Source organism: Halichoerus grypus, chromosome 3 (assembly GCF_964656455.1).
Source record: "Halichoerus grypus chromosome 3, mHalGry1.hap1.1, whole genome shotgun sequence".
Taxonomy (NCBI): domain Eukaryota; kingdom Metazoa; phylum Chordata; class Mammalia; order Carnivora; family Phocidae; genus Halichoerus; species Halichoerus grypus.
This window is the reverse complement of record NC_135714.1, coordinates 10733349-10760809: the sequence shown is the minus strand read 5'-3', so window position 1 is coordinate 10760809 and position 27461 is coordinate 10733349. Positions and strand designations below refer to the sequence as shown.

Sequence of the window (27461 nt, the reverse complement as noted above, 5' to 3'; positions counted from 1 at the left end):
AGGCAGCTAGACAATCTCAGTTACATAGGGGATAGAAGGGTAAACTTTGAGAGAAGGATGAAGGGTTCTGTTTGGAACTGAGGATTCAAAACTCTTGAGATGTCTCAGTGTGACATCTAGCTGGATGAATCTGATATATGTTTGGACATTGGAGTCTGGAGATACGAAGAGATATAGTTCTTTCTTTGATGGAGATATATACTTGGAAATCACTGGTATATAGGAGATAGTTGAAGTAATGGAACATGGTGAGAGTAGAATTCAAGAAACTAAGAACTTCCAGAATGGAATCTATTGAAGATCTTGAGAAATTTGGACCATAAATGTTATGCTCACTGTTGCTTCTAAATCAGCTTTAGTACTGCTTTGAAGAAAGAAAAAGTCACTTTCTGTTGTCCATATATCCATCCATGAAAATAAGTTATAATATAGGTAAGAAAATAGAGGTTATTCTGCATGGAGGACTTAAAAGATAGTCTTGGTCTTCCTCAAACTATATATTTGGATCCTCTGAAAGCCTTGATATTGTGTCTTTGTCTTATAAAATTGTGTAATTGTAACCCCATTATCCTGGAACAATATGAACTGTCTTCATGTTGCTACAGAAAATAAGGCAAGTTGATGACCCCAAATATGGAATTGACCCATTGATTTGCATCTAGGGTGATTAGGACAGTATCCTATATGTAGCAGGTGCTCAATCAGGTTTTGGCAAATGAACAGTTACTGTACCCAAGGGGGGTTTCTCAGTGTCATCCCAAAGAGGCAAGCCCAAGTGAGTTGCTACAGGTAGAGGTTCTTAGGGTATTAAATTCTGTGGTCAATAATGAAGAAGATTAAATTGGAGAAGTGGTGTAAAGGAGGTAGAGCAAAGAATAGCAATATGGAAAGGTTGGTTAAGCAAAGTCCAACAAGTATAGAGGTGGGGTCAAGTCCTGAGGCTAGGATATTCTGAATCACTCGTGGGATGCCTTCACCAGCAGTTTGGGTTCACTTAAAGGTGTGTGATGAATAATATAATGGCTTTCACTTATTATGCTATGAAGGACAAACACGTATTCAAAACAGCTAAACCGTAAGGGAATTTTTGAGATCAAATAGCTGAAAAGTACAGAGGTATGGCTTCACATGGATAGTTCAAGTTTAGGTCATTAGCATTTATTTGATCATATCTGTCCCCTTTTGTTTGTTTGTTTATTTATTTATTTATTTATTTATTATGTTATGTTAATCATCATACATTACATCATTAGTTTTTGGTGTAGTGTTCCATGTTTCATTGTTTGCGTATAATACCCAGTGCTCCATGCAGAACGTGCCCTCCCTAATACCCATCACCAGGTTAACCCATCCTCCCAACCCTTTCCCCTCTAGAACCCTCAGTTTGTTTTTCAGAGTCCATCATCTCTCATGGTTCATCTCCCCCTCCGATTTCCCCCCCTTTATTCTTTCCCTCCTGCTATCTTCTTTTTTTTTTTTTTAACATATAATGTATTATTTGTTTCAGAGGTACAGATCTGTGATTCAACAGTCTTGCACAATTCACAGCGCTCACCATAGCACATACCCTCCCCAATGTCTATCACCCAGCCACCCCATCCCTCCCACACCCCACCACTCCAGCAAACCTCAGTTTCTTTCCTGAGATTAAGAATTCCTCATATCAGTGAGGTCATATGATACACATCTTTCTCTGATTGACTTATTTCAGTCAGCATAACACTCTCCAGTTCCATCCACATTGTTGCAAATGGCAAGATTTCATTCCTTTTGATGGCTACATAATATTCCATTGTATATATGTACCACTTCTTCTTTAACCATTCATCTGTCAATGGACATCGTGGCTCTTTCCACAGTTTGGCTATTGTGGACATTGCTGCTATAAACATCAGGGTGCACGTACCCCTTCAGATCCCTACATTTGTACCTTTGGGGTAAATACCCAGTAATGCAATTGCTGGATTGTATGGTAGCTCTATTTTCAACTTTTTGAAGAACCTCCATACTGTTTTCCAGAGTGGCTGCACCAGCTTGCATTCCCACTAACAGTGTAGGAGGGTTTCCCCTTTCTCCGCATCCCCGCCAACATCTGTTGTTTCCTGACTTGTTAATTTTACCATTCTGACTGGTGTGAGGTGGTATCTCACTCAGGTTTTGATTTGGATTTCCTTGATGCAGAGCAATGTTGAGCAATTTTTCATGTGTCTGTTGGCCATCTGGATGTCTTCTTTGCAGAAATGTCTGTTCATGTCTTCTGCCCATTTCTTGATTGCATTATTTGTTCTTTGCGTGTTGAGTTTAATAAGTTCTTTATAGATTTTGGATACTAGCCCTTTATCTGATATGTCATTTGCAAATATCTTCTCCCATTCTGTCAGTTGTCTTTTGGTTTTGTTGACTGTTTCTTTTGCTGTGCAAAAACTTTTTATCTCGATGAGGTCCCAATAGTTCATTTTTGCCCTTGCTTCCCTTGCCTTTGGCGATGTTTCTAGGAAGAAGTTGCTGCAGCTGAGGTCGAACAAGTTGCTGCCTGTGTTCTCCTTTAGGATTTTGATGGACTCCTGTCTCACATTTAGGTCTTTCAACCATGCGGAGTCTATTTTTGTGTGTGGTGTAAGGAAATGGTCCAGTTTCATTCTTCTGCATGTGGCTGTCCAATTTTCCCAACACCATTTGTTGAAGAGACTGTCTTTTTTCCATTGGACATTCTTTCCTGCTTTGTCGAAGATTAGTTGACCATAGAGTTGAGGGTCCATTTCTGGGCTCTCTATTCTGTTCCATTGATCTATGTGTCTGTTTTTGTGCCAGGACCATACTGTCTTGATGATGACAGCTTTGTAATAGAGCTTGAAGTCCAGAATTCTGATGCCACCAGCTTTGCTTTTCTTTTTCAACATTCCTCTGGCTATTCGGGGTCTTCTCTGGTTCCATACAAATTTTAGGATTATTTGTTCCATTTCTTTGAAAAAAGTGGATGGTATTTTGATAAGGATTGCATTGAATGTGTAGATTGCTCTAGGTAGCATTGACATCTTCACAATATTTGTTCTTCCAATCCATAAGCATGGAACGTTTTTTGATTTCTTTGTGTCTTCCTCAGTTTCTTTCATGAGTATTTTATAGTTTTCTGAGTACAGATTCTTTGCCTCTTTGGTTAGATTTGTTCCTAGGTATCTTATGGATTTGGGTCCAATTGTAAATGGGATCAACTCCTTAATTTCTCTTTTCTTTTGTCTTGTTGTTGGTCTATAAGAATGTCACTGATTTCTGTGCATTGATTTTATACCCTGCCACTTTACTGAATTCCTGTATGAGTTATAGCAGTTTTGGGGTGGAGTCTTTTGGGTTTTCCCCATAGAGTATTGTATCATCTGCAAAGAGTGAGAGTTTGACTTCTTCTTTGCCGATTCGGATGCCTTTTATTTCTTTTTGTTGCCTGATTGCTGAGGCTAGGACTTCTAATACTATGTTGAATATTAGTGGTAATAGTGGACATCCCTGCCGTGTTCCTGACCTTAGGGGGAAAGCTCTCAGTTTTTCCCCATTGAGAATGATATTTGCTGTGGGTTTTTCATAGATGGCTTTTATGATATTGAGGTATGTACCCAATATCCCTATACTCTGAAGAGTTTTGCTCAAGAAAGGATGCTGTACTTTGTCAAATGATTTTTCTGCATCTATTGAGAGGATCATATCGTTCTTGTTCTTTCTTTAATTAATGTATTGTATCACATTGACTGATGTGCAGATGTTGACCCTACATTACAGCCCAGGGATAAATCCCACTTGGTCGTGGTGAATAATCCTTTTAATGTACTGTTGGATCCTATTGGCTAGTATTTTGGTGAGAATTTTTGCATCCATGTTCATCAAGGATATTGGTCTGTAATTCTCCTTTTGGATGGGGTCTTTGGTTTTGGGATCAAGGTAATGGTGGCCTCATAAAACAAGTTTAGAAGTTTTCCTTCCATTTCTATTTTTTCAACAGTTTCAGAAGAATAGATATTAATTCTTCTTTAAATGTTTGGTGGAATTCCCCTGGAAAGCCATCTGGCCCTGGGCTTTTGTTAGTTGGGAGATTTTTGATGACTGCTTCAATTTCCTTAGTGTTTATAGGTCTGTTCAGGTTTTCTACTTCTTCCTGGTTCAGTTTTGGTAGTTGATACATCTCTAGGAATGCATCCATTTCTTCCAGATTATCTAATTTGCTGGCATATAGTTGCTCATAATATGTTCTTATAATTGTTTGTATTTCTTTGGTGTGGTTGTGATCTCTCCTCTTCCATTCATGATTTTATTTATTTTCATCCTTTCCCTTTTCTTTTTGATAAGTTTGGTCAGGGGTTTATCAATCTTGTTAATTCTTTCAAAGAATCATCTCCTAGTTTTGTTGATCTGTTCTACTGTGCTTTTGGTTTCTATTTCATTGATTCTGTTCTGATCTTTATTATTTCTCTTCTCCTGCTGGGTTTAGGCTTTATTTGCTGTTCTTTCTCCAGCTCCTTTAGGTGTAGGGTTAAGTTGTGTATTTGAGACCTTTCTTATTTCTTGAGAAAGGCTTGTATTGCTAAATACTTTTCTTTTAGGATTTCCTTTGCTGCATCCTAAAGATTTTGAACAGTTGTGTTTTCATTTTCATTTGTTTCCATGAATTTTTTAAAATTCTTCTTTAATTTCCTGGTTAACCCATTCATTCTTTAGTAGGATGCTCTTTAGCCTCCATGTATTTGAGTTCTTTCCAAGTTTCCTCTTGTGATTGAGTTCTAGTTTCAAAGCATTGTGGTCTGAAAATATGCAGAGAATGATCCCAATCTTTTGGTACCAGTTGAGACCTGATTTATGACCTAGGATGTGATCTGTTCTGGAGAATGTTCCATGTGCACTAGAGAAGAATGTGTATTCTGTTGCTTTGGGATGGAATGTTCTGACTATACCTGTGAAGTCCATTTGGTCCAGGTGTCATTTAAAGTCCTTATTTCCTTGTTGATCTTTTGCTTAGATGATCTGTCCATTTCAGTGAGGGGGGTGTTAAAGTCCCCCACTATTGGTGTATTGTTGTTGATGTGTTTCTTTACTTTTGTTATCAATTGGCTTCTATAATTGGCTGCTCCCATGTCAGGGGCATAGATATTTACAATTGTTAGATCTTCTTGTTGGATAGACCCTTTAAGTAGGATATAGTGTCCTTCCTCATCTCTTATTATAGTCTTTGGTTTAAAATCTAACTTGTCCAGGGGCGCCTGGGTGGCTCAGTCTTTAAGTGTCTGCCTTCGACTCAGGTCATGATCCCAGTGTCCTGGGATCGAGCCCCGCATCAGGCTCCCTGTTCCGTGGGAAGCGTGCTTCTCCCTCTCCCACTCCCCCTGCTTGTGTTCTCTCTCTCGCTGTATCTCTCTCTGTCAAATAAATAAATAAAGTCTTTAAAAAAAATAAAAATAAAAAATAAAATCTAATACGTCTGATATAAAGATTGCCACCCCAGCTTTCTTTTGGTGTCCATTAACTTGGTAAATGGTTTTTCACCTCCTCATTTTCAATCTCGGGGTGTCTTTGCATCTAAAATGAGTCTCTTGCAGACAGCATATCGATGGGTCTTGTTTTTTAATCCAATCTGATAGCCTGTGTCTTTTGATTAGGGCGTTTAGCCATTTACATTCAGGGTAACTATTAAAAGATATGAATTTAGTGCCATTGTATTGCCTATACGGTGACTGTTACTGTATATTGTCTGTGTTCCTTTCTGGTCTATGTTACTTTTAGGCTCTCTCTTTGCTTAGAGGACCCCTTTCAATATTTCTTATAGAGCTGGTTTCATGTTTGCAAATTCCTTTAGTTTTTATTTTGTCCTGGAAGCTTTTTACCTCTCCTTCTATTTTCAATAACAGCCTAGCTGGATATAGTGTTCTTGGCTGCATATTTTTCTCATTTAATGCTCTGAATATATCATGCCAGTCCTTTCTGGCCTGCCAGGTCTCTGTGGATAGGTCTGTTGTCAATCTAATATTTCTACCATTTTAGTTTACAGATCTCTTACCCAGTGCTGCTTTCAGGATTTTCTCTTTGTCTCTGAGACTCTTAAGTTTTACTATTAGATGTCAGGGTGTTGACCTATTTTTAGTGATTTTTCTCTGTGCCTCCTGGATTTTGATGCCTGTTTCCTTCCCTAAATTAGGGAAGTTCTCTGCTATAATTTGCTCCAATATACCTTTTGGCCCTCTCTCTCTTTCTTCTTCCTCTGGGATCCCAATTATTCTAATGTTGTTTCATCTTATGGTATCGCTTATCTCTCAAATTCTGCCCTCGTGATCCAGTAGTTGTTTATCTCTCTTTCTCTCAGCTTCTTTATTTTCCATCATTTGGTCTTCTATATGACTAATTCTCTCTTCTACCTCATTTATCCTAGCAGTTAAAGCCTCCATTTTTGACTATACCTCATTAATAGCCTCTTTGATTTTGACTTGTTTAGATTTTAGTTCTTTTATTTCTCCAGAGAGGGTTTCCCTAATATCTTCCATCCTTTTTTCAAGTGCAGCTAGTATCCTTAAAATTGTCATTCTGAAATCTAGGTCCAACATCTTACTAATGTCCATATTGATTAGGTCCCTGGTAGTCGGTACTGCCTCTTGTTCTTTTTTTTGAGGTGATTTTTTCCATCTTGTCATTTTGTCCAAGGAGAATAGATGAATGAGAGAACAAAATGCTAACAGGGTAACAATGACCCCAGAAAAATATACACTAAACAAATCAGAAGAGACATGAAACCAGGCGAAAAGAAAGGGAAAGAAAGAAAAAAGAAAAAGAAAAAGAAAAAAAAAAGATAAAAACAAACAAAAATACCAGAATATGATCAAATATGACCAGACTTGTGCATAGATCAGTGCCACAGAATAGATTTTGGGTGTATTTTGGTCTGTTAGAAGAAAATGCCTCTCAAAATTTTAAAGAAAGAAAAACATATATGTACAAAAGTAAGGGTAAATATAATGAAGTGATGGAATATGATTGTAAAGATTAAAATTAAAAAGATTTTATAAAAGGAATTGATAAAATAAGAAGTTGGTTGAAAAAAGAAAGGAGAGGATTTAAAAAAAAAGGGAGAGAATGTGATCAGGCAGGAGACTAGAATAAAGCCATACACTAGAGATTTAGGGTATATTTTGGTCTGTTAGAAGAAACTGTATCCCAAAATTTTCAAGAGAGAACAACTTATATATATATATACCAAAAATAAGGTTAAGTAGTATGAAGGGATAGAATATGACTCTAAAAATGAAAAATATAAAAGATTTTTTAATAAAAGGGATTGATAAGATGTTTTTTGAAAAAGGGAAAAAGAAAAATTAAAAAAAAAGAAAAAAGGAAAAAGAAAGTTAAAAAAAATTAACTTTGAAACACTAAAGAATCATGAGAAAAAAGCCATGAATCCTATGTGCTGTATTCTCGTAGTGCTGGAGTTCTGCCATTCTCATTGATCGGTATACTTGGTCTTGGCTGGCTGTTCTTGCTGATCTTCTGGGGGAGGGGCTTGTCGCAGTGGTTCTCAGATGTCTTTGCCAGAGGCGGAATTGCGCTGCCCTTGCCAGGGGCCAGGCTAAGGAAGTGCTCGGTTTTGCTCCCGGGAGCTTTTGTTCCCTGCAAGCTTTCCCTACAGCTTTGGAGGACGAGAGTGAAAATGGTGGCCTCCCAATCTCTGCCCAGAGGAGCCAAGATCTTGGGGCCCCACTCCTCAGTGCGCCCCAGAGAAAAGCAGTCAATCACTCCCGTCTCCCCTGTCTCCAGCTGCACTCAATGCTCACCCAGCCTGTGACCGAGTGTTTCTATGTCTGGCACATGATCCCGTGTGGAGTCTCCAAACCCAGCAAATTCTGCGGTGTGCTCCTGAGCTGCTCCTTCTGGGGGAGCAAGGGGAGGATCTGCCGCTTGTTGGGTCCCTGCTGGAAGAGCAGTGGCCCAACTGTGCTGTGGATCATGGTTTATGGCAACCCTGAGCTGAGAGCCCACTCCTCAGCTCCATCTCTGCAGCTGGCTTCCCCGCTCTGATACCTGGGAGCTCTGCCACACTCAGGCACCCCCGGTCTTCCTGTGACCCCAAGGGTCCTGAGACCACACTGTCCCAGTGAGGGTTCCACCCCCCACTTAGCCACTGGAGCGACATCCCTCAGTGGAGCAGACTTCTAAAAGTTCCGATATTGTGCTCTGCTGCTCTATCAATTGCCAGTAGCGTCTTAAGGAGGCCCCTTCCACCGCCGTCTATCTTCCTGAATATTGCCTTGGATTCACTTCTCCACACATCCTACCTTCCAGAAACTGGTCACTTTTCTGTTCAGAGAGTTGCTGTTATTCTTTTCTTCAATCTCCTGTTGAGTTCGTAGGTGTTCAGAATGGTTTGATCCCTAACTGAATTCCTGGGACCAGACAAAATTTAGGTCTCCTACTCCTCTGCCATCTTGCTCCTCCCCCCGTATTTATAAGAGTCATTGTTGACTATATTTTAATTTTCATAATAAATAGGAAAACACATCATTTAATGAAAAACAACAAAAAAATGATTTTCCTGTTCTGTGCATAGTGGATTATTAGTGGCTTCATGAGCTGCCATTCTTGTTGAATACAACCAATGTATCTTTTTTAAAAACAATTTTTATTGTTTTAAATCTGAGTAAAGTTGACACACTGTCTTTGTTTATATTGGCTTCATCACCAGCCTAGCTCTTCTAATGGTAGAAAAATGGCTCTAAGCCTTATGTCTTTTCACCACCGGGAGAAGAGAGGTGAAAACTACTTCATTGCAACAGCCATAGCATGTCAGAGGCTCTAGCTTGTTATGCACCAATGTCTGAGCCAATCACTGTGGTCAGAGGCATGGCCAGATGATGTGCTTTCAGGTCAATGGGGCCTCACTTCTGGAAGTAGGTTAACCTACCTTAAACATATTGGCTAAAATTGAGGGGCATGCATTCCCAAAAGTAAAAGAATGTTAAGGACACAAGCAAGATGACCACTCTAATTTATCAATGTGATTCTTTGTTATTTTGAAAGAATGCTACTCATAGGCAGGAATTAATTTTATTTCTCTCTCTGTCCCCTTCCCCATCTCTCTCTCTCTCTCTTTTCCTTGTTGAAGATAGAGGCAAAGATGTAAAGCTGCAGGAGGAACCAAGGCAAAATACATAGGTAAGACAAGTTTAAGACACCTGGAAAACAGTATCAGTGTCATCTGAGATTGCTGGTACCTTGAAATGCTAGAAACAGAGTTTATTGTGACTTCTTATTGGATACCCAAAGCTCTATGACCACTTCTGGCTTGTACCCCAGAGTGTATTCCATTGTTCCAGATTTATTTTAGCTTCCAGGAAAGAATCATTGGCCTGAATACTTCATTTTCCAACCAATCTCAATAGCAATGATTTTTGGCATAATTTTGCAGGTTGGCTTTGTTTCAAACCATCAGCTTTCCATCAACACATTTTGTCTCCGAAGGCAAAATCACAGTTTCTGCCCTCTACATTTTTATGAAGGTTCTCATCTCTGGGGATGTTATATTCAAAGTTACCAGATGTGCAAATACAGCCTCAGGCTGAATCTGTGGCCCCATTATAATCGGACTTCCTGTTTTGACAACTCTCTGCTCATACAAAGAGGAACAGGTAGCATCTTGAAGTGAATTCACTGCAACCATTTGGAATCAAACCTTCCAGGTGCAGCAACTGACAACTATCTCAGTAGAGAAAATGACAGCATTTGCAGCTTGGAGAATCACCTCATAAATCTGCTGTCCCACTTTTGTTATACAGATTTTAATTTAGACTTGATTTATTAGAAATTTTCCAAGCTACTGAGAAATTAAGCATGGACTAAAATGCCTTTCTTCAGAGAATTAATGTCAGGATTACTGGTGGTGTAACATAGAGAAGAAATTATAGCTCAAATATAATGAAAAAAAAAAACAAACACCTTATTTAAAAGCAAGAGAATTGAGTTCTAATTCCGAAGTTGGCCCTGAGCAGCTGTGTGACTTTGGACAATGTCGTTGTAGGGTCTCGTTTTCTTTACTTATAAATAAAAGGCTGCAGTTGGAGAGCCTTCAGTCCTAGTAATTTATTCCATTTCTGCTTTTGTTACAAACTAAGAGAAAAAGGAGATAGGAAAGAATGATAAAATACATCAGCACTGAGTCTATTCAACACTCACTGCCATAATAAAATATACAAAAAAGTTGAAACAAAAAGGAGAAAAAAAATCCGTTATACTCTATTTTTGACTCAGTTACCTAATAAAAAATCTCTAGTTACGTTTACTTAAACCTCACTAGTTAAATTATGTAGAAGTTTAATTTTATTTCAGATGATCTCAAAACTTTTATTCTGCATCAGCACATCTGTGGGGTAGCATCCACTAACGCTGTTTAACACTGGAAGTTTGTCTTTGGTGGCTGGGCCACTCTATCAGGTTACATCAGCTTCTCATGGAGTAGGAACTGTGGTGAACATAGAGATGTGCCATCTGAGACCTTAGTTACCTAATTTACAAGGCCCAGTGCACAAAAATGCAGGGATCCATTTTTTTAATTATCAAGAATTTCAGGACAGCAACAGCAGAGCATTGACCCAAACAAAGGCCCCTGAGGGGCCCTGAGTGAGTGCAAAGATCATATACCTATAAGGCAGGCCCTGGTACTACCCAGATGACCCTTCAAGAGGGGAGGGAGGTGGGGGGATGGGTTAGACCGGTGATGGGTATTAAGGAGGGCACATACTGCATGGAGCACTGGGTGTTATACAAAAACAACGAATCGTGGATCACTACATCGAAAACTAATGATGTATTGTATGGTGACTAACATAATAAAATACAATTGAAAAAAAAAAGAACTTGTTGCTTCAGCTGTGAGGAATGCCAAGGATGGCCTCATCTGCAAGGAGCCTAGCTTCCTGGGGTGGAGCATACCCAACTGTGGCAGGGATGTAAAGGGCTGGTCACTTTAGCCCCACATGAGACAACTTGGGTGCGCCATTTCCACACCTTCTCAAGGGTCTGCTGAGGCTCTGGTCTGCATCACAGTTTACTTGCTTACTCTACTTAGTTCTGCCTTACCTGTTTGGTCCCCAGGTATAGTTTCCAACAGTACTTTCTATACCCTAAACTTTCTCAGAGTCTGCTTCTGAAGACTGAATATTATTATTATTTATTTTACGCATAAAAACTTTGAAAACAATGCATTTTTAATTAAAAACATACAAAAAGAAACTATACAAGAGAAAATAAGAATAAGATCACACAAATGTTCACACCCAATAAGGATCAGCATTTGTATGTGTTAAACCTTATCTCAGGTTTCGCCCTGGGCTTGTGTAGAGATAGGAGGGTCTAATGGTTTGGTAGAGAGATAGATGCAGAGAGATATAAATAGAAATAAAGTAAATGTGAGGACTAAGTAATATCACATATTGAGTCCACACAAGGATTCAAAACAGTGCTAGGCACATAAATGATAATGTCCCCAAATCTCTCCCTGTCTGCTCTTTTCCTGTATGTGTATTTCAATTGCAATTCTATTATTTCCCTGTTTCCCCATTGCAAATATCATTGGATATTCACATACAAATGAGGTTCCTGGGAGAAGTTCACAACAGTAAAAGAGAGCAGTATGAGAGGTGCTAAGCTCTCAGATGGATGCTGCTTAGTTGGTACTTCCTTTACTGTAAGATGTAATAGCTCCCATGTGTTAATTATAATAACAATTGATCTTTCAAGGTCAAAACTCTGGAGGAGGAAAACCTTTCAAATTAGCAGCCTATGTAAGTTAAAATTGTCATCAGCCATTGGCCTGAATAATATGTTTTTGCAAGCTGAGAAGCCTTAATCACCAGCAAAATCATAATAGAAACAGAAATATAATTCAGAATTCTTTTCCTGGAAGTTTTCTTCACTGAGCTGAATCCTAAAAAAAACCCTATCAGGTAAGATATTTTGTTGCAGGGATTGGTGTTACCACAACAGCGCAGGTTTCTTTGCAGCCTTACAATTACGAGGAGTACAGGGAGTCTTGGTCCCTACTGAAGTGCATCCTCCTCTAAAATCTGAGGGTTTGACTCAACATAGTAGTGTGGAACAAGACTCAGAGATTTTGAAGTTCCTTGCTGACAATTTATGATCATCACAGAAACTTAATACATAACCAAACAATACCAGACATCAAATCTCAATCAGAAAAAAAAAAATTAAGCTAGTCAAAAGGAATGTGTGTTTATCTGAAATAAGAACAACATTTTGAAGCAAAGCAAATATGAAACATCTTCTTTTGCCCAGATGATGTCCTAGAAGAATGCTTTGCCAGATGTATGTTTCAAGTTAGAAGGAGTGTTCCTAGAGCCTCAAATTAAAACTGTCTTGGTAAAAAGACAGAAGTTTTGCAGGAATCATCTGCAAACAAACTTGACAGCCCCTGAGTAAATCCTTGGAAAGTCTAAAACCACCAGAATTTGAAGTCCTAGTGAGTCATGAGTGGGCCATGTGCTGTGCTAACTGAAGCTCTGCAGCGTGGAGCCATGTGGGAGTGGGTGTGAATCCTAGCCCCTCCATATTTCATCTGTAAGAGTGGGCCAGTCACTTTACCTCTTTACACCCCAAGTTCCTTACCTGTAAGTATTGACGCAGACAACCACATCAAATGTCACTGTGAAAGTTGTTTCGGGTAACTTACGTCAGGCACTGGGGCAGAACTGGCACACAACACATGAGAGCTCTCACCCCTCATGGTATCATCTCTCAGAACTCTGCCACTCATGGGAAAGAGGGAGAAAAAGATGGAAACAGCTAGCCTAAGAAAAATGAAGTTTGAAGCTTTCAAGGCATTTTAAAGTCCAAAGAACAATGTGAAACACAAAGTGATCCAGGGGGAACGTGAGACATGTAAACCGGATGCTTAAAATATGCAAATAAAAATATGTGTAGGAAAATCATCTATAAAGGACACAGCCCTGCACAATTATTACCAAAAGTGTTGGTTTGGAGTTCAATTATAAAGAGAGCATCACAATAACAGCAACCATGGCAAGACATTAATAGCTTATTATGTGTAAAAACATACTAAATGCTCACCAGGGATGTCTTGTTTTATATTTTTATATTTTATATTTTATCTTAATTTATATTTTTATTTAAGGATTTTCTTATTTATTTTATAATTATATTGTTTAGATTAAATTTATTTATTTATTTATTATTTCATTTTTGACTTTCATACTGGAAAAGTCCCAAGACATTGGATTTTTTTTTTTTAAGGTTTGCAATGTGATGTTTTGCTACACATATACATTGTGAAATGATTACCACAACCAAGCTAATTAACATATCCATCACTTTACATAGTTACCATTTTGAAATATGGGGTCAGAACACTTACGAATGGGGGAGCCTGGGTGGCTCAGTCCATTAAGTGTCTGCCTTCAGCTCAGGTCATGATCCCAGGTCCTGGGATCCAACCCCACATTGGGCTCCCTGCTCAGCTGGGAGCCTGCTTCTTCCTCTCCCTCTATACCTCTCCCCTGCTCGCGCTCTCTCTCTCTCTCTCTCAAATAAATAAATAAATAAATAAATAAATAAAATCCTTAAAAAAATAAAAAATAATACTTAAGAACTACTGTCTTAGAATACTTCAACTATCCAACCCAGTATTATTAACTACAGTCATCAGGCTATGCATTGTATCTCCAGAGCTATTCAACTTCCATAACTGAAACTTTCTGCCCTTTGACCAACATCTCCTCATTTATTGTTATTAATCCTATTTTACAAATGTGGAAACCAAGGCACATGTTCAACAACATGCTCAAAATCTCACAAGAAGAAAATCTGGCAGCTTCCAGTTGTCAGGTTGAATCCTGCCTGTCCATTTCTCATCTGCCATCTTCTGCCACAGCTTGTGGAATGCCATGGGCTTAACGGTTATCAGGAACCTACTTGGAATCTTAGCACTACTACATGTTAGTTGTGTACTTCTTGGGCATACAATTATTCAGTTTTTCTGAACTGCTGTTTATTTATTAAATAAGGAAAATACTAGTTCCTTCCTTGCAGTGTTGTTGTAAAGTAGCTGTTATTAGTGTTTTTATTAATGTAGAAGATATTTACTCATTTTATTGTTGATTTTCTTGACTTTTAAAGGGAGAAAAAAACTTTTCATAATACTTTTCAAGCAGAAATGACTCTTCTGGTCCAATGTTTTCCATTTATCCCTCATCTCTAAGAATTTTACATTTATATATGCTTACAGTATTATTATTTAGTTTTTTCCCTTGTAAGTTGAGTGATATGTAAGTTGACAACAATTTAAATATCTACTGTAGTCTCTCCAAAGCAATAAAATCTATAAAATCTCAAAGCAGATAAGATACTTTGTTTTTTGATTGTACTAAAACAACCAAATGACTATCACAATTTAAAATTCCAAATACACTCAGTGGTATGGATGCACACTTTGGAAAATGGCGTTCAATCAACCTTCAAAAGGCAGTGCTGAGACCCAGAGGTGCAATGTGCTCCTGGGTACACAGATAACTCATGGCCAAGCTTGGAACTCACACCTCCCAATGGCTCACCAGCTATACAAGACGGCAATCCTGTTCCTCAAAGCCAAGTTGCAGGTCCATGGACTGAGTCTGCTCAGAAAGTAAATGTGGGATTGTTGAATCAGTCCATCCAAGGGGAGTAGTTGAGTCTTGAGTCACCTGTGTTGTGAAACGTGTCTCTGAAACTTAACACAGATCACACATTTTCATTCCTATTAAAAATCCTGTCAGAGTTTCCTCAAACTGGGCTTTGAACTGTTGGCTAAGTTCAAATTACATATGCTTTGGCACTGTTTAGAAGGAAGTGTTCTGGATAATGTTCCTCTACTAATAGAGGGAGACTTTCAACACTCTCATTGAAATGTTACTGAATTGGAATCCTTTCTGTTCATTGTGTTTAGCAAGAAAGACACTGTTTTTTTTTTTTTTTTTTCCCTTGATGTAGACATAGTAAATAAATACTACTGCTACTACTGTGTATGTCAGGGCTGTACTCATTCTGGTAAAATGTCCAAGTGTGATGCTACTTTCCACACCCAGATGGATGTTCAGCGTACTGGTTCCCTGTGCCATTCTGGATATGGTCTTTCAAAGTTTGGCAGGCCAGAGAGATGAAAGAAGTCAGGGTTTGCAACTGGAAAACTAGCTCTGACATTAAATAATCATATGACCTTGGATGATCATATGACCTTAGATGATGAACTTAACTCATCTGGACTTTACTTTCTTCCTTTGGAAAATGAAGAGAATAATGATGCCTGGTCAATGAAAGTCACACAAGCGTTATGAGGGTAAGAAAAAAATATGTATAGGAGAATCATTAATCAAAGGCACAGCACCACACAAATATTACCAAGGATTCTATTTTGGAGTTCAATTATAAAATTGGAATGCACTTTAACACACTTTTGAAGCATAAAAAATGTTGGTTGAAGAAAGGGGATACGTGCACTTACGGTCTCACTCATTTTTTCTTCTATAAACTATGTTATTGACTCTTCCAATTTTTATTTTTTAATTTTTTCAACTTACTGGGCAGAGATGCTAAAGAGAGGTTTCTGGTGAATTGTTTTGTTACTTAGTTCAGAATAACAAGTTGCCAAATTCATTAAACTGCATTTTAGATTGATACAATATAATTTCCACCATGCTTGGAAAAAAAATGGAAACTACTCTTTTTGGGATTAATTTTTATTTTTGCCAAGAAATTCATATGCATTGTGAAAATAATTAAATATTATGAAAAAAAGCTGTAAGTGAAATACAGCAGGAGCTTTGTCCTTTTCTTCCCACCCGCAAATCCTTTCCCTCGCGGTACCTACTTTCAGCTCTTAAAGCCATTATTTCTGGTATTTATCTCCAAAACTCTAAATAACATGTTTATACTTTTCTTTCTTCATTGATTAATTGTGATTCTTTTCTTTCTTCATTGATTAATTGTGAATGTTATCTACTGACTCTGTATCATGGTAGTTGATGAATATTTAGCTCTCTTACATCCAGATCTCTGTTCTCTCCCTATTGTCTCTTAAATAATTGTGGTAGTTTAGAGCTGACTGCATAATCAGTGTCACCCCTTCCTTTTGAGAGGTAGGATCTATTTCCCTCCCCTTGAATATGTACTAACCTGTAACTGCTTTGATCACTGGAATGTAGCAGAAGTGATGCTGTGCTAGTTCTGAACCTAGCCTTTAGGAAGACTGATAGTTTTGCCTTGATCCTCTTGGAATACTTGTAGACTCTCTTTGCTAGGTAGGAGGACTCTGAAGAATTTTAGTCATGTTGTCCCACAGCAATCTCACAGTCAAGCAAAAGTATGGGAGAGCCTTTGTAAGAAAGATCTATAGATATGAATATCATCAAATGTAGTGGGCCCTAATAAGATTCAAAAGAAACCCATGAAGTTTTAAAAATAATTTAAATGGTGTACATATTACCAACTTAGTGTGAAAAGAGTCAGAAAGAGCTCAAGATAAGAGCTGTCAGAGCCTCTAATCTCTCAGCAGGAATCAGACTAGAACATATGCTATCTAGTTTCTTTCTTATGGAAAAGGAAAGATAATTCATGATGGAACGAAAAACCCAGAGGGCAGAGTCAAGAGCCATGGAAAATTTTCCCAAGAAGCAGGACTGGGATGGAATATAAGAACTAGCAACATGTGTCTAGTTAGTTTCAAAATTTCTCTAGAGTAGTGACTGCAACATGAGTCTTAATCCCTTCTTTTTATTTTTTTTTAAGATTTTATTTATTTATTTGACAGAGAGAGACACAGCGAGAGAGGGAACACAAGCAGGGGGAGTGGGAGAGGGAGAAGCAGGCTTCCAGCGGAGCAGGGAGCCCGACGTGGGGCTCGATCCCAGGATCCCGGGATCATGACCTGAGCCGAAGGCAGACGCTTAATGACTGAGCCACCCAGGCTTCACTTAATCCCTTTTTTTAAAACAGGAGCATCTGTGATAGTTATTTTCTCTCTGTTCCGACACTGTATATGGGGTGTATAGGGGGCATGTAACTTTGTGTTTGGTTTCTAAGTCTTTAGATTGAAAGGACTGTACTCATAGAGCCATGCCTGAAGAGTCTCACCATTTTTTCCTTATTCATTCATTTTGTCCTCTTGTACCAGGGCTGACTTGTGACTGCTATGACTAATGGAGCATGGGGGAAGTGATGCTTTGGCAGTCTACACCTCTCATATAAGAGCATTGTAAGCTTTTGCCTTAGTCTCCCGGATCCTTGAATATATGCCATGAAATAGACCACATAGAGAGGTCCTGAGACTACATAGAGTGAGAAGTGTCCAGCTAACCTAGGGAAGGTCCACACATATGAGTAAAACTATCTTATATCCTCTATTTTGTTGGTGTTTGGAAATAAAGAATGGCACTTGGGTTTTCCCCATTCACTATGCAGAGTTCTATGTAATGTGCATTTTCAGTGTCTTACCCTCAACTTCTGCCAAACATGGTGACTGCTTTCAAGACCTGTCTGGTTACATTTCTTGAAAGAATAAATTCTGGTTTCTTATAGGAGCAGGGGAAAAATTAGCTAGTTACTTCTTCATGGGGTGGGAGAGGGAATATGGGGGTCAAACCCACATTTAAGCTTATCTAAATTTTCCTTAGTACATAGTACACAAATTTTGAACATTTCTGGGATTCTTTGGGTTTAACTGAATTACTTTTCACAATTATTCCCCTTCCAGGTGTTCAGGTTCAGATTTATCATGTTATTTTGGTATGTAAACAACATAATAAATGTATGCTACTTATATAGAGACTCGGTTAAGAATTCAACAAATTGTAGCTTTCCTTACATTGTTGTCTCTATCTGTATGGTAAAGGAATTAATTATAGTGTAGGAACTATACTGCCTAGGTTCAAATCTTCATTCTATTTCATAGTTATGAGATGCTGAGCACGCTACTTCTCTCTTTGCATTCTTTGCATCAGTGACTATCTGTAACAATGGGACTTATTTCACTACCTCATAGGGTTGTTATGAGGACTATATACAGCAATCAATATAAATCGCCAAGCCCTTAGATAACATTGAATGAATATTAGCTACTCTTATTAACAACATCTCTAGGTCCTCTCCAATTCAATGATTCTCAAATGAAGTATCTCAATAGTGACATTTATTTGATCAAAATAAAGTATTGAATGTGATGGCAGAGTTACTGTTTATTCATTTCCTTGACAGCTCATTCATCATCTCTGTGGGTTGTCTGGGTGGCTGGCTTTTGAGGCTTCAGCTTCTAGGTCTTTTCTCTCTCTCTCTCTCTTGCTGTCTCTCTCTGAGAGACTACTGTGTACAGAAGGACAATGAGCAAGTTGCATTTCCGGTGTCTTTGTGATTAAGCTAGGATATAGAGTTTCCTTCCAGAAATCTGACAAGACATTTTCACATTGTTATGGTACCATGGGTTGTTGTTTTTTTAATTTCATTTTATTATGTTATGTTAATCACCATACATTACATCATTAGTTTTTGATGTAGTATTCCATGATTCATTGTTTGCGTATAACACCCAATGCTCCATTCAGTATCTGCCCTCTTTAATACCCATCACCAGGCTAACCCATCCCCCCACCCCCCTCCCCTCTAGAACCCTCAGTTTGTTTCTCAGAGTCCATAGTCTCTCATGGTTCGTCGCCCCACTGATGTCCCCCCCTTAATTTTTCCCTTCCAACTATCTTCTTCTTTTTTTTTTTTTAACATACAATGTATTATTTGTTTCAGAAGTACAGGTCTGTGATTCATCAGTCCTACACAATTCATAGCGCTCACCATAGCACATACCCTCCCCAATGTCTATCACCCAGCCACCCCATCCCTCCCACCCCAACCACTCCAGCAACTCTCAGTTTGTTTCCTGAGATTAAGAATTCCTCATATCAGTGAGATCATATGATAATTGTCTTTCTCTGATTGACTTATTTTGCTTGGCATAGTACCCTCTACTTCCATCCACGGTGAACATGGCAAGATTTCTTTTTTTTTTTTTTTGATGGCTGCATAACATTCCATTGTATATATATATACCACATCTTCTTTATCCATTCATCTGTCGATGGACATCGTGGCTCTTTCCATAGTTTGGTTATTGTGGACATTGCTGCTATAAACATCGGGGTGCACATACACCTTCGGATCACTACATTTGAATCTTTGGGGTAAATACCCAGTAGTGCAATTGCTGGATTGTATGGTAGCTCTATTTTCGACTTTTTGAGGAACTTCCGTACTGTATTCCAGAGTGGTTGCACCAGCTTGCATTCCCACCAACAATGTAGGAGGGTTCCCCTTTCTCCACATCCCCGCCAACATCTGTCGTTTCCTGACTTGTTAATTTTAGCCATTCTGAATGGTGTGAGGTGGTATCTCATTGAGGTTTTGATTTGGATTTCCCTGATGCTGAGTGATGTTGAACACTTTTTCATGTGTCTGTTGGCCATTTGGGTGTCTTCTTTGGAAAAATATCTGTTCATGTCTTCTGCCCATTTCTTGATTGGATTATTTGTTCCAATAACAAGGGGAGGGGAGGGGGGTGGTTGGTGTTGAGTTTGATCAGTTCTTTATAGATTTTGGATACTAGCCCTTTATCTGATATGTCATTTGCAAATATCTTCTCCCATTCTGTCAGTTGTCTTTTGGTTTTCTTGACTCTTTCTTTTGCTGTGCAAAAACTTTTTATCTTGATGAGGTCCCAATAGTTCATTTTTGCCCTTGCTTCCCTTGCCTTTGGCGATGTTTCTAGGAAGAAGTTGCTGCGGCTGAGGTCGAAGAGGTTGCTGCCTGTGTTCTCCTTTAGGATTTTGACGGACTCCTGTCTCACATTTAGGTGTTTCAACCATTTTGAGTCTATTTTTGTGTGTGGTGTAAGGAAATGGTCCAGTTTCATTCTTCTGCCTGTGGCTGCCCAATTTTCCCAACACCATTTGTTGAAGAGACTGTCTTTTTTCCATTGGATATTCTTTCCTGCTTTGTCGAAGATTAGTTGACCATAGAGGTGAGGGTCCATTTCTGGGCTCTCTATTCTGTTCCATTGATCTATGTGTCTATTTTTGTGCCAGTACCATACAGTCTTGATGATGACAGCTTTGTAATAGAGCTTGAAGTCTGGAATTGTGATGCCACCAGCTTTGCTTTTCTTTTTCAACATTCCTCTGGCTATTCAGGGTCTTTTCTGGTTCCATACAAATTTTAGGGTTACTTGTTCCATTTCTTTGAAAAAAGTAGATGATATTTTGATAGGGATTGCATTAAATGTGTAGATTGCTCTGGGTAGCATTGACATCTTCACGATATTTGTTTTTCCAATCCACAAGCATGGAACGTTTTTCGATTTCTTTGTGTCTTCCTCAATTTCTTTAATGAGTATTTTATAGTTTTCTGAGTACAAATTCTTTACCTCCTTGGTTAGATTTATTCCTAGGTATCTTATGGTTTTGGGTGCAATTGTAAATGGGTTCGACTCCTTAATTTCCCTTTCTTCTGTCTTGTTTTTGGTGTATAGGAATGTCACTGATTTCTGTGCATTGATTTTATATCCTGCCACTTTACTGAATTCCTGTATGAGTTCTAACAGTTTTGGGGTGGAGTCTTTTGGGTTTTCCACATAAAGTATCATATCATCTGCAAAGAGTGAGAGTTTGACTTCTTTTTTGCTGATTTGGATGCCTTTTATTTCTTTTTGTTTGTCTTTTTGTTTGTTTGTTTTTCTGATTGTTGTGGCTAGGACTTCTAGTACTATGTTGAATAGCAGTGGTGATAGTGGACATCCCTGCCATGTTCCTGAACTTAGGGGGAAAGATCTCAGTTTTTCCCCATTGAGAATGATATTTGCTGTGGGTTTTTCATAGATGGCATTTATGATATTGAGGTATGTACCCTCTATCCCTACACTCTGAAGAGTTTTAATTAGGAAAGGATGTTGTACTTTGTCAAATGCTTTTTCTGCATCTATTGAGAGGATCATATGGTTCTTGTTCTTTCTTTAATTAATGTATTGTATCACATTGATTGGTGTGCAGATGTTGAACCAACCTTGCAGCCCAGGAATAAATCCCACTTGATCGTGGTGAATAATCCTTTTAATGTACTGTTGGATCCTATTGGCTAGTATTTTGGTGAGAATTTTTGCATCCATGTTCATCAGGGATATTGGTTTTTAATTCTCCTTTTTGATGGGGTCTTTGTTTGATTTTGGGATCAAGGTAATGCTGGCCACATTAAGTGAGTTTGGAAGTTTTCCTTCCATTTCTATTTTTTGGAACAGTTTCAGAAGAATAGGTATTAATTCTTCTTGAAATGTTTGGTAGAATTCCCCTGGGAAGCCATCTGGCCCTGGGCTTTTGTTTGTTGGGAGATTTTTGATTACTGCTTCAATTTCCTTATTAGTTATAGGTCTGTTCAGGTTTTCTATTTCTTCCTGGTTCAATTTTGGTAGCTTATACATCTCTAGGAATGCATCCATTTCTTCCAGATTGTCTAATTTGCTGGCATATAGTTCTTTGGTGTTGGTTGTGATCTCTCCTCTTTCATTCGTGGTTGTATTTATATGGGTCCTTTCTATTTTCTTTTTGATACATCTGGACAGGGCTTTATCAATCTTATTAATTCTTTCAAAGAACTAGCTCCTAGTTTTGTTGATCTGTTCTACTGTTCTTTTGGTTTCTATTTCATTGATTTCTGCTCTCATCTTCACTATTTCTCTTCCTCTGCTGGGTTTAGGCTTTATTTTCTGTTCTTTCTCCAGCTACTTCAGGTGTAGGGGTAGGTTGTGTATTTGAGACCTTTCTTGTTTCTTGAGAAAGGCTTGTATTGCTAAATACTTTCCTCTTAGGATTACCTTTGCTGCATCCTAAAGATTTTGAACAGTTGTGTTTTCATTTTCATTTGTTTCCATGAATTTTTAAAATTCTTCTTTAATTTCCTGGTTGACCCACTCATTCTTTAGTAGGATGCTCTTTAGCCTCCATGTATTTGAGTTCTTTCTAACTCTCCTCTTTTGATTGAGTTCTAGTTTCAAAGCACTGTGGTCTGAAAATAGGCAGGGAATGATCCCAATCTTTTGGTACCGGTTGAGACCTGATTTGTGACCTAAGATGTGATCTATTCTGGAAATCTTCCATGGCCACTAGAGAAGAATGTGTATTCTGTTATTTTGGGATGGGATTTTCTGAATATATCGGTGAAGTCCATTTGGTCCAGTGTGTCATTTAAAGTCCTCGTTTTCTCTTTGATATTTTGCCTAGATGATCTGTCCATTTCAGTGAGGGGGGTGTTAATATCCCTTACTATTATTGTATTGTTGTCGATGTGTTTCTTTGCTTTTGTTATTAATTGGCTTGTGTAATTGGCTGCTCCCATGTTAGGGGCATAGATATTTACAATTGTTAGATCTTCTTGTTGGATAGACCCTGTAAGAATGACATAGTGCCCTTCCTCATTTCTTATTATAGTCTTTGGTTTAAAATCTAATTTGTCTGATATAAGGATTGCCACCCCAGCTTTCTTTTGGTGTCCATTAGCATGGTAAATGGTTTTCTACCCCCTCACTTTCAATCTGGAGGTGTTTTTGGGTCTAAAATGAGTCTCTTGCAGACAGCATATCGATGCATCCTGTTTTTTTATCCAATCTGATACTCTGTGTCTTTTGATTGGGGCATTTAGCCCATTTACATTCAGGGTAACTATTGAAAGATATGAATTTAGTGCCATTGTATTGCCTGTAAGGTGACTGTTACTGTATATTGTCTGTGTTCCTTTCTGGTCTATGTTACTTTTAGGCTCTCTCTTTGCTTAGAGGACCCCTTTCAATATTTGTTGTAGGGCTGGTTTTGTGTTTGCAAATTCTTTTAGTTTTTGTTTGTCCTGGAAGTTTTTTATCTCTCCTTCTATTTTCAATGACAGCCTGGCTGGATATAGTATTCTTGGCTGCATATTTTTCTCATTTAGTGCTCTGAATATATCATGTCAGTCCTTTCTGGCCTTTCAGGTCTCTGTGGATAGGTCTGTTGCCAATCTAATGTTTCTACCATTGTAGGTTACAGACATCTCATTTCGAGCTGCTTTCAGGATTTTCTCTTTGTCTCTGAGACTCATAAGTTTTACTCTTAGATGTTGGGGTGTTGACCTATTTTTATTGATTTTGAGGGGGTTTTCTGTGCCTCCTGGATTTTGATGCCCTTTTCCTTCTCCAAATTAGGGAAGTTCTCTGCTATAATTGTTTCAATATACTTTCTTGCCCTCTCTCTCTTTCTTCTTCTTCTGGGATCCCAATTATTCTAATGTTGTTTTGTCTTATGGTATCACTTATCTCTCGAATTGTGCCCTCGTGATCCAGTAGTTGTTTATCTCTCTTTTTCTCAGCTTCTTTATTTTCCATCATTTGGTCTTTTATATCACAAATTCTCTCTTCTGCCTCATTTATTCTAGCAGTTAGGGCCTCCATTTTTTATTGCACCTCATTAATAGCTTTTTTGATTTCAACTTGGTTAGATTTTAGTTCTTTTATTTCTCCAGAAAGGGTTTCTCTAGTATCTTCTATGCTTTATTGAAGCCCAGCTAGTATCTTTATAATCGTCATTCTGAACTCTAGTTCTGACATCTTGCTAATGTCTGTATTTTTAGGTCCCTGGCAGTCAGTACTGCCTCCTGTTCTTTTTTTTTGAGGTGAATTTTTCTGTCTTGTCATTTTTTTCCAGAGGAGAATAGATGAATGAGAGAACAAAATGCTAACAGGGTAACAATGACCCCAAAAAAGTATACACTAAACAAATCAGAAGTGACCTCAAACTGGGGGAAAAAAAGGGAATGAAAGAAAAAAGAAAATAAAAGAAAGAATATGATCAAATATGATCAGGCTGGTGAATAGATCAGTGCCACACACTAGATTTTGGGCATATTTTGGTCTGTTAGAAGAAACTGCCTCCCAAAATTTTAAAGAAAGAAAAACTTATATATGTATAAAAATAACGGTAAATGCGATGAAGGGATGGAATATGAATGTTAAGATGAAAATTTTAAAAGATTTTATAAAAGGAATTGATAAGATAAAAAGTTGGTTGAAAAAAAAAGAAGATAAAAAAAAAAGGGAGAGAATGTGATCAGGCAGGAGACTAGAACAAAGCCATACACTAGAGGTTTAGTGTATATTTTAGTCTGTTAGAAGAAACTGTATCCTAAAATTTTAAAGAGGGAACAACTTATATATATATATATACAAAAAAATAAGGTTAACTACAATGAAGGGATAGAATATGACTCTAAAAATGAAAAATAAAAAAGATTTTTAAAAAAGGGATTGATAAGATGTTGGTTGAAATAGGGAAAAAGAAAAATTAAAAAAATAGAAAAAGAAAAAAAGAAAGTTAAAAAAATTAACTCTGAAAGACTAAAGAATCATGGTAAAAAAACCATGGATTCTATGTGCTCTATTCCCCTACCACTGGAGTTCTGCCATTCTCATTGATCGGTAAACTTGGTCTTGGCTGTCTGTTCTCGCTGATCTTCTGGGGGACGGGCCTGTTGCATTGGTTCTCAAATATCTTTGCCGGAGGTGGAATTGCCCCGCCCTTGCCAAGGGCCAGGCTAAGTAATCTGCTCGGGTTTGCTCTCGGGAGCTTTTTTTCCCTGCCAGCTTTCCGTACAGCTTTGGAGGATGAGAGTGAAAATGGCAGCCTCCCAATCTCTGCCCCAGAGGAGCCGAGAACTCAGAGCCCCACTCCTCAGTGAGCCCCCAGAGAAAAGCAGTCAATCACTCCCAACTCTCCAATCTCTAGCCGCACTCTGTGCTCACCAGGCCTGTGACTGAATGTTTCTATCTCTGGCACACTACCCCATTTGGAGTCTCAGAACCCTGCAGATTCCTGTGGTGCACTCCCACGCCGCTCCTCCCGGGGGAGGAAGGGGAGTCTCCCCAGATCTGTGGCTTGTTGGGTCCTTGCTGGAGGAGTGGTGGCCCGACTGTGCCATGGATCACAGTTTATGGCAACCCCAAGCTAGAGCCCACTCCTCGGCTCTGTCTCTGTAGCCGGCTTCCTTGCTCTGATACCTGGTAGCTCTGCTGCACTCAGGCACCCCCAGTGTTTCTGTGACCCTGAGGGTCCTGAGACCACACTGTACCAGCGAGTGTTCCAACCCCTGCTTAGCCACTGGAGCAACATCCCTCAGTGGAGCCGACTTCTTAAAAGTTCTGATTTTGTGCTCTGCTGCTCTATCACTTGCCAGTAGCTGGCTGATGGAGGCTCCCTTCCCCCTCGGTCTATCTTCCTGTATATCGCCTCAGAAGGCAGAAAATGTGAACTTAACACATGATAGAAAAAATACTTAAAGATATAATGCAAGCAAACTTCTTGAAAAGCAACAAAAAAGTGAATCTGTAGCTAGAAAATAAAATTCTGATTGAATAATATTGGGACACATTCTAATGGAGTTATTGGTTTGTTGTCAAGAGATGTATCAATATTGGCTCATCCATTATAACAAATGTCCCATACTAGTGCAAGTTGTTAATAATAGAAGAAACTGTGTGTGGAAGGAGCTTTATGGGGACTTTATTCTTTGCACTCAATTTTTCTGTAATCCTAAAACTGTTCTAAAAAATAAAGTTCGGGGCACCTGGGTGGCTCAGTTGGTTAAGCATCTGCCTTTGGCTCAGGTCATGATCCCAGGGTCCTAGGACTGAGCCCTGCATCGGGCTCTCCGCTCAGCAGTGAGTCTGCTTTCTCCCTCTGTGATCTCTCTCGCTTTTGCTCTCTCTCAAATAAATAAAATCTTTTTTAAAAACAATAAAAAAGTTAAAAAATGAAAAAAAAAAAAAAAAAAGAAAGAATGTTTCTGATAGGCCAGGAAAAAAGAAAAAAAGAACCACCTGTAAGGGAAATAAGTAGTCAGGACTTCTACCTCTTGACAGTAATATTCAATGCCAAAAGATAATGGATAAATACCTACCTGGTTCTAGTAGCATAAATAGAGATTATAGTGGTGTTAAGTAAAAATATTCTAGAAATACAATAACTGTGGGCCTTCCTTGCAACAAAACAAAGAAAATAGATAATTAACATAGAACACACAGAATTTAAAAATGAAAAAGCTGTGTTAAAAGGCCTGGGATGAATATTAAATTTACTTAATATATAACTAAAACTTAGGTAATTTTATATGCAAAATGGAATGTGAATATTATAAACTTGATAATGTAAGAGTAATAATATAGCTTACAAAGATTAGAAGTGAAGAAAGGCTAGGGTGGAGGAATTATCAGCAGGGTAGGCTCACCACCTGATCTGACATGTTTCATACTAAAGAAGGAATTTAAACTTTCTGAAATTAAAACATGTAGTCAAACTAATGAATCCAATTGATAATAATTTTTGCAAACCATTTTTTTCTTAACTATCGAGGAATGTTTTTAGTAAATGATGTTTCCTTTTGTGAAGGAATTCTTTCGTGAATTCAACAGTATCCTTAATTTTACTTGGTTATTAAAATTGAGTTCAGTATACAATTTTTAAAATTAATAAACAGCATTTATCAGAATGATTCTTTTCTCTAGAAATTTTTTTCATTTATTCATGTCTTTATTTTTTTCACTATATATATACATAAATTGATGTCTAGAATTATACTACTACTAATAATAAACAATAGTAAGAGAAACTAGCAGCACTTACTGAGCGCTTACTCAATGCAGGAATTTTCCTGAGCACTGTACATATAATACTTCATTTAATCTCACAAGAACATTAAGAGGCAAGTACCATTATCATAATACCCATTCTAGAGATGAGATAATTGAGGCATAGTAGGAGTTTGTTAAATTAGCCAAACCAACATAGGTATTGATGGTAATGCCATGGTTCTAACCCAGATAGTTTTTAATCACTAACATTAAAGTTTATAGGTACTGAGATTTTAGGATGACTTGTTTCTTTTTTTAATTGAAGTAAAATTGGCATACAATGTTATGTTAGTTCAGGTATGCAACATAGTGATTCAACAATTCTATACATTACTCAGTGCTCATCATGATAAACATAGTCACCATCTGTCACCACACAATGTTATTACAAAATTACTGTGTTCCTTACGCTGTACTTTTAATCTCTGTGACTTATTTATTTTATAACTGGAAGTTTGTACCTCTTAATCCCCTTCACTTATTTTGTCTATCCCTCACCCACCTCTTCTCTGGTAACTACCAGTCCATTCTCTGCATTTAAGTGTTTGCTTGTGTTTTAGATTCTACATATAAGTGAAATCATATGATATTTGTCTTTGTCTGACTTACCTCACTTAGAATAATACACTCTAGGCCCATCTATATTTATGCAAATGGCAATATTCCATTCTTTTTTATGCCTGAGTAATATTCTACT

The 27461-nt window shown here is 38.1% G+C and overlaps 1 long non-coding RNA gene across 1 annotated transcript in view; it reads left to right on the top strand.

The window, feature by feature from the left end:
- The window catches only part of LOC118538538 (uncharacterized), a 405254-nt gene that overhangs the window by 374188 nt on the left and 3605 nt on the right, over positions 1-27461 (top strand). The gene's annotated exons all lie outside the window — the stretch shown is intronic.